We start from the raw sequence: 13501 nt of genomic DNA on the forward strand, positions 1-13501 counted from the left end.
TAAAACTGAGCACTTGTACCAGTAGCAACCCGACTGCAGAGATAAATGAGGCAGCAGCGGTTGCAGTGACTCCTGCTTGTATCTGTGTTTTCATTCATTTGGAAAAATAACCAGCCCCCACTGTTGCCAGGGCAGATTGTATCCTCAACCAAATACTGTGAAAATCTTCCACTGCAAGTAATATTAAACGATTGCGTGATTTCTTAGATAGCATTTTAAGGACTTGTTTTTATTCAGTGAAAAAGTAATGAAAAAAAATCAAAATGCTGCAACTTCTTACGTCTTGATTACTCTTTTTAGTCCCTTCCCTTTGTATAAAATTATGACAGTGGCCTCTGTGAATGGTGGCTTTCTCCTTGCATAAGCAGCCTAACCCTGTGAATATTGCTCTGGTGAAGCCATGTGCTCCTCCTTTATAACGTGGCAAGGGAGCAGCTCTTGCTTTTGCAGCAAGAGCTCTGAGAGCCTTGATTGTCCTTTGATTGTCCATGTATACTCCAGCAAACCATGGACAGACTCCTCATCCCACTACAAACCCACTGACCCAGTTCTCAAAGGTTTTGCTCTAGCCAGGTGAAAGATTTTCCCTGTCCCTTCACCAGGTTTTCTCCTTCTCAAGAAGCAATAGTTGAGAGGGAGAATCTGTCTTTTAATAAAAATAAAAAAACTTGACTGCACTCATTTCTTTGTCTCTTTTGATGTCTTAGCTGTTGGCATCTCTTCTGTGGTGACTGAAGCACTCTTGAATTAGAAGTGGGACCAAAAAGAAAGAGGAGATTCAATTCAAATAGGGTTGGAAGACTGAGGCAGAGAGAAATGGAAGAAAGTCAGTTTTTTAAACAGAGCAGAAAGAAGGCTACAGCCTAAAATCCCACAGCCTGAAGGTAACAGTCATTTCCTTTTTCTGTGAAGACTGTTGGGGTTTCTTTAAAGGAAGTGGGGGGTGGAGAGAGGACAGTTCCTGGTATTTTCCTCAGCTTAGAAAGCAGACAAAAGTCATCAGGCTTCCTACGTGACTGAAAAGGAGTGTTACACAAAGTGTGAACTCTACTGTATGGCATTGTGTGCCACAGGGTCAGGAACCACGATGGTGGCTGTCAAGCAGACAAGAAATCTTTACTCATATTACACCCCACAGTGCTGTTCCCTGTGTATAAGGAAAATACTTGGATTATAAAATGATTCAGGGAAGGGTTGGAAGTGCCTTGACTGCATTCCTCCTTTCCACCTGGGAGCGTGCAGTCCTCTGCAGCAGGAGACCTTCCTAAAACATCTGGGCAATGGGCCACATCTGCTGTGTGGTGACATGGACTAAATAAATCCAAAACCTTTCTCCACCTTGGTAAAATCCTAATTCACAAAAAGGTTCCAGCAACAAAAGAGTCAATATGAGATTGGTGGAGAACAGCCATTAATTGGTTTCAGAAGATCTTCAAACAGGGCTCAGAAACAAATCAAAGCAGTGCAAGGTAACTGTAAAATTTATTGTTCAAAATTAAATTGTGGGATACTTGTTAAACATAATATTTTAAGCTTCCGTGGAAGCATCATAAGGCTTCTAAATTATTACTGTGATCAAACATGATATAAAATACTCTGTCTTCCATTCTGCAGAGAGGAAAATCAGGCACAATGCAGAGGGATGAAGGCTTGAATCTGTTTCCTAGGTACAGAAGTAAGGACATACATCACCTGGACTCTCATGTGATTGATGTCTGTCTCTTGCCTCCCTTTTCCTGGTGAACATAGACAATATCCATCTGCACAGAGAGAGGGGGGCCAACTACAGAAGTTTTGGTGGCTCTTATGGGATCAGATCTCTAGTAACTTGGACAAGGACACAGAACCGAGTGGCAGCATTAGTATGAATGCCAATGGGTTCTGCTCCCATCTTTCAGTTAATAGGTATTCAGCTGAGGAGGCCAGTTCTGTACAGGGAAAAATTCATTATATAAATATGTACTGAGGTGAAGCAAGCCAGAATGAAGATTAGAGGGAAGAAAATTCTGGTCTTGGGTCTCAGCTCCTAAAATATGAAATTCTAAAGCTGAAATGGTTTGACTTGTGCTGGAGGCTGATGTGCAGGGCCCGTGTTTCTAATGATGTCATTTTGCATTTGTTGCATCAGTTAGGATTTACATAGCCTTCGATGAAATCTGGGCCATAAATGTTGATTTGAAACAAAGACATTTCCATAGGATCTTTATTGTCTGTGTAGTGGTAAAGTGCTATGAATAATTTTCCCCAGGTGCTTAAACAGGTGGTGTCTTCAAGGGAAGCAGGGCTTCTTTCATGTTCCCTATAATTTGTGCTGTCTTAAGCCTTCATTGTCAATGTCTTGGGTGAACATTTATGTTCCTTCCCCACAAAGATGCTGGATACCCAGCTCCACGATTGGAATATAAGTGTTACAGTTATTTATTTACAGGGAAGGAAATAACACAGTGGCTCTATTTGCTACTCCTAAATTTATTTTCTCTTCTTTTGTGCAGTGTAAAAATGTTAGTCATCTCCAATGGCCCTTGGAAATAAGCTTTCCAAATATATTCTCATACTCTATATAGATGCACTGATGACACTCCAGCAGTTCAGCAAGAGGAAATCTGAAATAGTGGCACTAAATGACAAGGAAAAAAAAATCACTAGGGAGAAAACTCTCCATAAAAGTCTGAGGATGATTATGGAGCATTGGGAAATGTTACCAGTGCTGGACTACATACTCATTGAGCCTTCATTTCTCAGACATCATCGATTAAAGGTGGATGGAAAAGTGCCATTCAAAAGAGCAGACCCACGAGCTTCAGCTTCTGTTTCCATCTGCTTTTGGGCTGTAAGTGCAAACCCATGTAACAAAATTGGGATTTTTAATCTTGTATTTAGGTCTCAAGCAAAAAGTGGCTGGACTGAGGAGGGGCTGTGTCGTCAGCATTAGCACATGATGCTCATGAAGCTGTGCCACCTTCATTAGGAACTTCATTCAGAAGCGGGAAGCAAACCATGGCAGCCAGGTTTGAAAATGGGGATTGATATGATTGCAGGTTTCCATTTCCTCATTCAGTTTTTTACAAAGCCATAATACTTGCTTTCCTAAGAAATGTGTGTCATGGACTTGGATTTATCAGCATTTTTGAAAGCAATGGATGTATATGCTTGCTGAGATCCATCAATTATGAGGGCGTATATAAGCTGTTTAAACATTTCCATGTGGTTTTGGGGTCTCCCTCAGTGATGTTCCGTATCCATTATGTCCATGCTCATTTATTCTGACACACAGAGAATCCTCCATGACTGATGACTCTGCAAAAGTGAGTGATTGACCTTTCCCTGGTGTATGTGCAGAGGTTATCCATCTGCATAGAAGGAGAGGGGAACTGCACATAGGTTTTGTGGGGAGAGGTACCTGAAAGAGTTTGTACTGGGATGATTCAAACACTGGTTGTTCAACCAAAGAGCTCAAAGAAATAAGAGGCAGAAATAAGGTAGTATATGAAAATATCATAAAATAAACAGAATCACACAGAATCACAGAATATGCTGAGTTGGAAGGGACCCACAAGGATCACTGAGTCCAACTCCTGACCATGCACAAGACCATCACCTCTCCTTCTCCAGCCACATGTAGATCATCCCTAGGATAATACTACATATATATATTTATTTATACATACATATATTTATGTGTGTGCATATGTGAATATAAACTTTTTTCCATTAAAGAAAAAGCTGTGATTAGGGCATGCAAGCTGAAGCAAACTACTGACTATCTATTTTGTTCAGAAACTACGAAATAATTTTTTTCTTCTTCCTCCCTGTCATTTTTCCAGCCATATGGATTTGCCAGTTCACTGCATCATTGCATGTTTATAACACAGCGTTTCTTCAGCAGCTGTCAGTGTCTCATAATGCCACAGTACATCTTGTATACTGAGTTGCAGGCCACAATACGGTAGAAAAGAGCTTACACTTAAAGAAAAAAAAACCCTCTCTCGACATCCATTTGGATGCTGGTTGTGGATGTAGAAAAGGCATGGAGAGTGCTACAAACTCTCTCAAATATGTCCACTGTTCCAGCTGTGTGTCAGGCTGCTAATTCCCTACCAGGACTTGACATTTAGCATGATATAGTTTGGGGTACGTTTACCAGAGCCATGGTCCTTTTTCTCCTTGGCTGTCATGTGTGTCACATGAGTTCATTACCGAGATGCAACCTGGGAGCTGGACTTGTTAATGGGTGTTTTCAGACTTGGAAAAAGATGGCTGAAAATAGAATAGATCCATGCCCACACAAAAACTGTGTGCAAATTTTGGAGACTTCAATCAACAGGATAAGAGCTGCCCTTGGTCTGGCCACAGCGGTATATTCAGGTAACAGCTGACATACCAAAATATTAATTTATGTGTGATTTTCTTCCCTGTCCAAAAGATAAAGGATCTGTTAGAACTGACTTAAAATGATGTTGCCTGGAAGGGGTGGGGAAATATTGAGCCTGTCTTCTGTCATTGCTGTTGTCTTCCTTCCCCAGCAGCCCTCAGATGTGGTCAAGGGCTGGGGCAGTTGCTGCCTGGACTCTCCCGTCCATCACTCCAAGTGCCCACTCTGGGCCAAAACACAGGATCTGCTGAGCACGTGGCATCTGTTCATTTGGTTGTGTGAGAGCATGTGTGGGTTTTGGGTCACAGGGAAAGGTATCTCCTGCCCTGTTTTTCTCATGTCATCACAGAGAGCTTGAGTTTAGTTGTGTTAGGGCTACCCCAGCTGAAAATTTGCCCACACAGGCTGCGTGTGATGCGGATGTTCAGAAGTTTGGCTGCTCTGACTTTCAGCTCAGGCTTATCATTTGACCATCACCAGAACAGGAAGAAAGGTTTGGCTTTTGTTGTTGTTGTTGTTGTTGTTGTTTTTCTTTTCCTTTCTAGTGAATATTATGACATGATAGCTTGAATTATTGGAGTGTCATATACCATGATGCAGCTAGTGGTCTAATGATGTAACATCCCTTCGCAGAAAGTAAAACAAATACCTGGTAGTTAGACTGAATGGGATCAGGTAGCACTAGATCACAAATTGGCATTTCTGGTTCACCTCACGTGAGCCCGTGCGATGAGATTTTCAAAAACCAAACTCAACAGGGAAATATTTCTTCCTGTAGTCAGCCATTAGCAGAGAAAGAGCAATTGTACAGTACTAAGATTATCCAGCAGTAGAAAGAACATCCTAATCCCAGACATGAGAGACAGGATGTCCATTAGGAATGGTAGCCACTGATCAATAGTCTAATTTAGCATAGAGAGGTTTTATTGCTTTGGGAGCTGGAAGGAGAAGAGGGAGGTATTGCAGTGTCTTCAGTTCCAGTCCTGCCTCTGCCGCTGATGTGCCCTAAAGAAACACTGGCTGACTCCACTGCTTTTCCACAGCCGTAGGATCAAGCAATAATTTTAAACTAGCAGACCATTATGTATTTTGAATGTGCATTTGATTATGTATGGGGAAGCACAAAGCAAGAAAATCCATTTCTGACAATGTCAGGAGTAAGCTGACATTTGCCTGCAGTTTATTTCGGATCAAATCCAGCAAATTTCTAGGCCATCAGCAAAGAAAATAACTATGAAAGTATTTTTTTTTTTTTTTCCAACACTTCATGCCTTTTTCTTCTTCTTCTTCTTCTTCTTCTTCTTTTTTTTTTAAATAAAAAATATAGGGATAAAATTCCAAAGGAGAATTTAAAAAATGTATTTTCTACAAATATGCAAATATTTTCCACTGGGTATTTTTAATGTCTTCAGAACAGCTCTGTCCCCCATTGCCCTCCCATGCCTCTCAGAAATGAGATTTCAGATTGTGAGCTGGTGAAGCACATCCCCTTCAATGGTGAATTCGGCTGCCAAAGGTTTTTCTAACCAGATGAAGGGGTAAAAGTTGCTATTATTACATGAACTAGCTAATTAGGAGTAAGCATTACCAGTAAACCTTTATGTGCTGGAATTTCTATAGGAGTCAGGTAATCACATGAGTCAGAGGTAGCAGGCAGGGTGCTGGCACACCAAGGCTCTTGCTCCTGTTCTGCCTCATCCCAGGGGTTGCTCCCAGTCTAAAGCTGGAGGAGGGCATGTCTAACTTAAGGCAGGAAAAGTGATAAAATGGTAGCAAAACCTAATAGATTTTCAAGGAGATTGAGCAGGAGCCACGGAAGGTAGCAGTGAGGCATAGAAAGCAAAAGTACGCCAGGCCTCGTTTAATTATCTTTTTCACACTGCATTAATCATCACAAAAACGGGATTATGCCTATTTTTACATCAGTGTTGGAGGGTAATACAACTGTCATTTTGTGCACTGTCTGTCATTAGCAACTGTTAAATTAAAGGTTTGAAAAGTAAAATAATGAAGGCAGGCTGCTCCCTTGACCTATTTTTCACCAAGAACTTTTCCCCCTTTGACCTCTAAATCTGAATTTCCTTTATCAAGTCATCTTGCTTTCCCCAGCCCCAACAGCCACCCTGGTGTTTTTTGTTCCCATGACCTCTCTCTTCAGCTGTCTGGTTTTATGTGCTGGTTTGACAGTAATTTTTTTTTCTTCCTACAGCATCCCTAATTCCTTGCACCGCAGTAATCTTCCTCCTTCTCCAGTTGCTCTTCCAGCAGCTCTGCTGGTGCCTCCTGTGACCACAGGCTCCTTGACTGTCTGCTCTGGGGATCTGCTCAGACCCTCTCACACCAGCTCAGTGACCAATGCCCAAGCCTCCATCCCTCCCTCATGCCTTGTCCCTGTTAAGGTCTCTACACCTTGTAGGTGTAAAAGGTACCTTACATGCACATTCCCACTTGTCTCTCTGATTCTGTTCACTTCTCCATTCCTATTTTTCTCTTGAACTTCCTCACTCTCCTGCTCTGTCCCTGTTTCCTCCTTTTTGCCTCCACCCTCGAAATAATTTAAATAACTCAAATTTTTGCTATGGTCTCCATCCAGATGTGGTGCTTCTAAAAGAGGCACACAGATTTGGCTAGCTCTATGTCTAGAGTATGGTTTAATGATGTGGGATGTCTTCTCACCCCCACAAGGGCAATAAATGAGTTATGAAGTTAAATATACCTGTTACTACACTTGCATAATTATTCTTCCTACACTCAGAGAGGTAGAGGTTTTGAATTAAATTTAACCGTAGCAATTGCCTCAATGATGGCTCAGGCTGAGCATGTTGGAGCAAAACATGCAGTTTTTGGTGTTCTTAAAAAGACTGACCTTGCACTTCACCAGGAATTCCCTTAGTCTGAATTTATGGGACAGGGCTAAAAAAAAAATAAGCGCATGGTGTCCTCTTGGGTGAAATTTATCCTAAGCTTTTCAACTCCTTATACTCATGTATCAGTATAAACCCTGGCATATAGCTCACCTGCACACACCTGTGCTTGCTCTGTGTTTTTGCTGGCTCGGAGGTACAGGGGTGTGAGAATTGCGAAGTTAGGCAAAATTCCAGGCTGATGTGTAAGATGCTGCGTTTTTTATGGGGGTGAAATAGTAGGACGTGAGTCTGAAATCCAGACTATGACAATTTCCAGTGATTTAAGGGGACGAGATGAACCAGATCAGTCACAGCTCCGATTTCGGAGGAATGCGCAGGAGTAAATCTTCTCACATTAACATCCCCTGACTGTGATCAGTCTTTATCACCCATACCTCGGCCTGAACAATGGACAATCGACTGCAGCTGTTTCTACTTTACTAATTTGATCTACCTAAGGAAACCACTCTTGCAGGAACTCTAAAGATGAAAAATGGCACCAATTATATTCTCTAATACAATTGATTTCTTAGTACCCGTGTGTACGGTTCTGATTCTGTACAATTCTACTGCCAGCTCTGTAAGAAGGGATTTTATGATGGTCTGAAAACTTTCTTTCCTAAGACTGTGTAAGCACACACAGCAAAGCCATACATATAGGCAGATACTTCAGAACTGAATTAATAAGATTAACTATATTCAGATCCAAAATTTTACCCATTTTTACAACAGTGGATCAAGTAAATGTAGCAAAATAATTATTTTGGTTCTTGGTTTTTTTCCATTTTTGTGTGCTGCCACGTGCAACCTTCATTGCAGTTGACACTGAAGGCAACTCTGCTCTTTTTCTGCTGCACCCACAACAAAGACATTGGGAGACAGCTGAGATGTCTCACAGTACCAAAAAAAAAAAAATCTGTGTTCACAAAGTGTCTAATAGAACAGTGTAAAAACCAGCACATTTTAAAATTTACCAAAGCAGATCCCTTTTCATGCCACTGAAAAGTCACCTCTGGAACTCACTGACACATTAGCAGAGCCCCCGTTGGACAGAGTTACACAGGTTTGCATTAAAATATTACAGTTTATAATTCAGGATTTTATAAAAGACTTAAACCTTGCTGGTTTATTCAGGAAACCGGTATCTGGTCAGGCTCTGAAGAAATGCCTGTACAAGTAGGTTACTCGTTGGAGCAGCAGGTATTTTTCACCTTGCTCCAGAGAAGGGTGGGAGGATCTAGTAACTGATGAAGACAGGATACCAGACAAGATGGAGTGTTGGCTTGATTCCATATGATAATTTCAGTGTAATTGTTTTGCCTTTAGGCTGCTGTATCTGATTAGACCAGTCTCTAGCTGATCCAAGGTTAGGGGAATGCAAAACCACTGTAGTGTTGTGCTAAACAATGCAGCCAGACCAAATAATTTGGGCCAGTTATCCTTGCAGATCTGCAGATACAGGCATACTTGCAGTTTTACTTGGGGAACATGGCATACAGCAGCTCCAGATTTGGGAGGACAAATAATAATTTGCTTAGTTAAAAGTTGTGGTCTCTACATTAAGTTGGGTAATCATATAAATAAATGTAGAAGTCCATTTTAGAGCAGCCTGCTTTTAATACTAATTGGATGCAAAAATCTTATCACATTACTAACCTTCATACCTTTATAATAAGTCTTTTATTGTATTAGCCAGCTTGGTTTTCACTAATATGATACGAAAGACTTGCTAATATATTAGGAAAGTCACTAACACTATTAATTTACTAGATAAATTACTTCTCTATCTTGGAACTTTAAATGAAATGGAATTCACTAATCCTAATTGGTTTGCCTTCTACCAGAATTATTTCCCATTAGTTCAGCATGTTTTCTTTTTTCATACTTGAACAGAAGAGATTTCTTAAACTCAAAGCCTTGGGGTACAGTATATGGGTTTATTAATTATCAGGTATTCATTCAAGGGGGTTAATTAAGCAATAACTTTCCATTGACTGGAATATACAAAGGAATAAAAGGCTTGACTTGTCCTGCTGATTAAAGCACTGAGGCCGTTGTGTCATCATTTTGCTCCATTTGGTTGTGGGGGAATAAAGATTTTTCCACTATTTAACATAATTGGCCGAGAGCTCCAAGACCCCATTCCTTATGTATAGAAACTTTGTTGGTTTGTTGATTTTTGTCCTTTTCTCCCCTCCCCATCTCTGCCTGGCAGCGAGTTCTGTGACCTTTCCTTGTCACTGTGGACCTTGGTACTGTTATCCATGTTTTTGTCACATGAAGATTTGAGAACTGCAATGCAGTAAAGGGAGATAAATCCCCTGGGAAACGTGGAGCCAGTGCTGAAGGCAGCATCCTGCTGAGTAAGTTGGGTATCTTGCTGTAAGCACATGACACTGATGCTGAGGAGTTGCTACTTGGCTCTGCATTGGCTTCCAGGCGGAGTTTATGGTGTTGGCTTTGACGTTTGGGCCTAATTCAAACCTTTTTGGAATCGGTGGAAGGACTCGCCATGTACTTCAATTGATTTTGGATCAGTCCCAGCAGTCTTGGAATAGCTTGTCTATGCAAGAGACACCCTCTCTTCTCAGGGGACATTGCCTCATTGTTTGAGAAGAGCAGCAAGTCAGCTAGAACAACTCCTTTTGGGAAGGGGAACGAGCTGCTCTCAAACAAGGACTTGAGACTCTTGCAAGGATTACTTTGGTCTAGGGCTCACCCTGCAGGAACTAGAATCTGTTGCCTTTTGGGACATACCTTTGTGGAGCGGATCCTTTGAGGGCGTATATTGATATATTAGAATAGGTGAAGAGAAAGGGGTTTTTCCTACAGCTTCCCTAGGTCCCACTGAACTCCATTCCATGTAACAGCCTCCCTGGGGCTGTGACAATCCATTTTAATTAGAGCCATCTCTGAGCATCTCTCGATTATGCTGAGGAATGGGGCTTCTCTGAGAATTCAGCTGACCCAAGCTGTGGGAGCGCAAAGGCCATCGTTGCGCAGGCCTCCCACGTACCCTCATTTGCACTGTGTGAGGCTTCAGCCCAAGCCAGCTCGCTGCTGGCCGGGCTCTGGAATCCATTTATAAAAGAAGCTTGTGGTTGTGCCTGTGTGTTGGTAAATGCATATTATACACTAGCTGGAGCTGGCTGAAACTGCCGCTCGCAATCAGCCATGCATCACTGAGTCAGCGCATCCCGAAGCCTGAGCACATCTCTGCCCAGGGGAAGCAGGGCTGGTCCCCACCACGCCTGGGAAGGTGGGGCCTCCAGGTACCAGCCAGGAGCCCACTCGTCCCAGGCAGAAAAGAAGATGGAGGTGGAGCTGCAGGCTGGAAAAATGTGTGATATTAGAGTGACTGCTGAGTTTATTCCCCAACAAGCGTTAGCATGCTTTTCTTCTTGATTGTTTTGGTGATTGTGGTAAAGTGCAGATGTTATGCAATGGTAGGACTGGTAACACTGGCCACTGCCAACTACAGTGCCAGGAATCATTTATAAGCTTCCCAGCAACGAGCTCTGTCAGCACATGCTTCACCTCCTTGTTACCATTGCAGGCACCACCACTGAGCCAAACTCTGTCGTGACTGAGACACCCCTTCCATCAGTGAGGACTGTACCAGTCTTCTGGGAGAGGAGCTTCTTGCCCTCATGAAACCACTGTGCTGTGCCCTCACCATCCTCTGTTAAATCTTGCAAGTGAGCTCTGCAGCTCAGCCAGGCAAGCCAAAATTACAGCATCACCTTACCAAGAGGGACGTTTTGGTAAAATGAAAAGATTTCGAAATCCCAACAAGAAAGGCTGTAAGATTGCCTTGAGTGTTTGAAGTAACGTATGTATGCATATATCTAGGTATACCTGTATAACTGCATGAGCCAAATGACTTGCTTTGGCTTGCTTATCATTCTAAGACATAAAACAGGTAATCTAGCTTTATTTGACACCTACGATAATCATCCAAGAAAATGAGAGGCTCTGTAATGGAGGTCTATAAACAGGTCTTGCAGGTCATTCACACTGGCTGGCTCTGCACACCAGGGCTCTATGGAAACGTGACTATAAACACTGTCTTGGATCAAGAGCTTCCCTACTGACAGAAGAGGCGAACACTAAAGCTGTACTGAACTGAGTAAGTCTCAGAAAATGATTCACTCTCTTAATTAATTTTCCATTTTGGTTGATGGAATGCCCTTAGGTGGCTGCAGTGGGCTCGAGTTTCTTCTTTATGGGCAGAGTTCACCTTTGCACAAGGACTGGGAAACTCTCCTCTCCCACCCTCCACACACTGAAGAGCCCAGGCAGGATCCTTTAAGGGAATATTTTCCTCTACCCAAATCATTCTGAATCACACTAATTTCTTAAGGCACAATCACATGTGGCTCAGAGGCTTATTTAATTGCCAGTGCACTGGTATGCTGGGAAGTCTGTAGCCTTGCTTTGTTAAGCAATGCCCCATTCCCATCTTGTAGAAAATATCCCCAAGTGCATCACTGCAGTTTCCTGTCATGACAGCCCCCAGTAAAAGCAACTGTGTGTATGAGCAGCCCTTCTTGAAAGGATGCAGCATTCCCAGTTGTCCTACTGCTGGGATTCTTCAATCCCTGGGTGAATCAAGCACTCAAAATAAGGCAGAGACAGCGAGCAGTCAGACTTCGCATTCCCTGACTGTGCAGGATTCAAATGCTCAAGGACTGCCATCTTGTACCAGTACAGCTGGAGCAAATTCCTGCTGCAATTCCAGCATTTGCAAACTGCCTTTGTGTCAGGTTTGTGTGGTCATTGAAGTTCAGTAGAAACAGTTTGCTTGCTTTCTTTTGAGTAATAACAAATCGAAGGCTCTGCTCCAGCCGTTTCTTCCCTGATTTACAACTGCATCCTTAGGCACAGTTTTCTCACTGAAATCCTTTGCTCTGATCAGGAGACAGGACGAAAGGAGTGGAAAGAGCCCCCATGTCATGCCCCAGGCCATCCTAGGGAGGGGATAGGCAATCCTGAGCCTTATCTCTCCCAGCTCTCCCCCTACGATATGCTTGGAGAAGTGACTAAGCTGGGGAGAGGAGCTGGAGCAACATGAGGTAGTTGTGTAGGAGGTTGCCAGTGGGGTTGTTCCAGCTTATGCTGGGAGTCACCTTGACCCAGAGCTACAAAGGAAATGTAAAACTGAATTTCTTTCCATTTCTGCCCCACAAACTGCACAGCATAAAATGTATCACTTTCTTATTTTCAAATAGCATTTCTATATGCATTATTAATGTAACTAAAACCCAAACCTTCAATTTATCACTCCCTGGATACTCACACTTAGAAATGTGTGTTATATCATTGTCTGTTTAGAGATGGTGTTAAGTTCTAGCTTGAAAAGGAAGGTGTGGTGTTGGCAACTGTATCTTTCCTGAGAGGACACCAAAGTTGGGTTTGTTTTTTTCAGGACAGCCATGTGTAAGAGTCTCCCCTGACATCAGGGGACATCAGGGGAATGAGAGGACATGGTTCATTTTACTCTATACCACCAGGCAGGAGCTACTATTTGGCTACTTCTGCCACTGAGCCTGCATTGATCAGTGGTTTGACTTTTCCCCCTTCCAGTATTTTCCCAATAAACAGCAGTTTAAAACCCGAAATGTAGCTTGCTAATAAATCGTGGATATTTTGTCCTATTAAGCCTTCGTCTGGTTAAGCCTTAAATTTCTACTGCCCTGAGGAAGACTTAGATTAGGGTGCTCCATATGGTGCCAGAGATGGAAGGTTTATGTAGCTGAGGGTTTTTAGCAAACCATTAGAAGATGTAAAGTTCCACTTTCCTTCAGAGAAAAGCTGCTGGCAGAAAAATAGGTTCTCAGATCCAGACTGGCAGAAAAAACACTGGGACCCCTAGGAAGACAGGTAGGGACTGCAGGTTTTGCCCAGTGATAATTTTGAAGTCAGGATTCTTATGAAAGCCCTGCAAAGTCAATGGTGATATTTCCATTGATTTATAAAGGCTCTGAGGTCTATACCCCACAGGGCAACGATCTCACAGATCCTTCAAACTCTGTGTTAGATGGATTTGAGCAGCACATCTCTGCTAGAGGAGAAGGGGGCATCACTCTCTTTCGCCGTGAGGAGCAGAGAAGATGCAGAGTGTGTAATTATTGGCTTATCTACAGAGTGATGTGGCCACAGAGCAGGGACTGTGCATTGCAGGGAGCTACGAGGAATGTGCCACCCATCCAGCCGTTTGTCC

Source organism: Lepidothrix coronata, unplaced genomic scaffold (assembly GCF_001604755.1).
Source record: "Lepidothrix coronata isolate B3197 unplaced genomic scaffold, Lepidothrix_coronata-1.0 Scaffold87, whole genome shotgun sequence".
Lineage (NCBI taxonomy): Eukaryota > Metazoa > Chordata > Aves > Passeriformes > Pipridae > Lepidothrix > Lepidothrix coronata.